Consider the following 1902-nt stretch of genomic DNA (forward strand, 5'->3'; position numbering starts at 1 on the left):
TTGACGACCGGTTGGGAGAAAGTTTACGGTAACCAGTTGGAAATTCTTGCTGTGGAACAGTAAGGTTTTCCAACAATTTTGAGGCTTCATCCATGTGAGGGAAAATGTGAGTTTGATGACTCCCTTTGCATAACTTACAAGGAAACCTAACTTTACCCTTTTTCCCAGGAACCTGACTGTCACTGGTTGATGGATCAATAGAAAGTTGATGTGATTTTTCTGACCAGACTTCCAAGACCTTTGGAATACCAGGACAATTGACAAGGAAGTGGTCACCCTTACAAAGCTTGCAAGGGTATTTGGGTTTACGATGCATGTTGGAGGTTTCCTCAACACAACTAACACTTACAGTCGTGGTTGGTTGGTTGACTTCTTTCTTATCTTGCTTCTTCTTCTTCTTCTTCTTCTTCCCTTTCTTCTTCTTCTTAGCCTCCTGGTTACTAGCATCAAGGCTTTTACCAGGCGAAGAGGAAGACATGGAGGAAGAAAAATTAGGCGAAGAAGGTAAAGGGTCAACAGAAGGTTGGTGATGTTGAGATGGTAAACTCTGTTGAGGTGAAGCATCCAGTTGAGATGGAACAATTGGAGTATTTGGGGCCAACGAAGTTGAAAATAACCATATCGGTAAACCTATTGTAAATCCAGGTAATGACAAAGTAGCCATATAAGGAGGACCAACATTTCCAAAGTAAGGAAAAGTACTAGGATTCTCGTTAGGAGGGGTTCCTAGGTTGGTAAATTCCGGAACATTTGCCATTATATTCAACTTCAGTGAATTTTATTAACAATTTTTAATTAAAATTAACAATTCACAATTCACACCTATGGTCTCTAAAAGTAAAAACAAACAAATTAACACGCGCTATCAAATCTAGGAGTCAAACCATACACAAACAATAACCTTCCGGACCGAAAACACTAGTTGGGGATGAAATCCAACATCGCAGAATTCAGTACAGAAGTGGCAGGTGGAACAGTTACCCCGGCAACCTGCTTAATGAATAGACTGGACCAAGTTCCTCCACTTTAACCGTCTCGAGTGAAGTGAACCCCCCAGAAAATCCAAGTGAGTCTAGCCGAAGTCTGCTCCAGGTACAGTGGGATCTTCCCTCCACCGTCACCTTAGGTAGAACCCTAAAGATAATGGTCACTAAGGTTACCAACAACAACAAATATACCTAGGGGAACAGTCTACGATCCGATAGCACGCAAGGGCAGAGTAACAAGCTCAATCCCCTTGCCGGCTCCTTGATAATAATCCAAGGTTTACCGACAAGTGACCCCAGGCTCCTCGACAATGGTCAATCCGAGGTTTACTGTTTGTAGTACGTGCAAATCTGGCGTCGTTCCCAATGAAGGAGGATTGATCGCCTCACTGGTTCGGACACGATCTCGTGCTTCTCCTTTAAGAGGGGCTTTCCTAGAGTACAAATGAAACAGTTGGATTTATCCTACCACAAGATGAGCTACTTGTTTGGTTTTGCTGTCTTGGAGAGTTAATTACTCTCCTACTCCAAGACACTAGCCTAAGCTATGTTGGTGTATCAGAGCCCTAGAAATGTAAAAATTACTAGATGAATTTTAATTAAGCGCTGTGTTATTAAGGCTGTTATTACTCAAAGGGGTAAATGGATATGAAACCAATGGTGTTATGACCCGACTCAACTGAATGCAATCGAATATGATAATGTGATCTTTTCAATTCGATGAATCCTAATTAAAGTAAGGAGAGAGTTTCCATTCACTTCCAACAATGCAAAAAAAATTGATCACTAAGAGAAAATATAACAAATTCTCTAATGCACTAATTTTATTAGAAAAAACTAATGCAAAATCAAATTCCAAACCATTTTTATTTTATTTTTGTGTAAATTCAAATCAAAGAAAACTGATCTAAATCTT

Source organism: Pinus tabuliformis, chromosome 5_1, assembly GCF_031772625.1.
Source record: "Pinus tabuliformis cultivar Carrire ecotype Pingquan chromosome 5_1, CPIR1, whole genome shotgun sequence".
Classification (NCBI taxonomy): Eukaryota; Viridiplantae; Streptophyta; class Pinopsida; order Pinales; family Pinaceae; genus Pinus; species Pinus tabuliformis.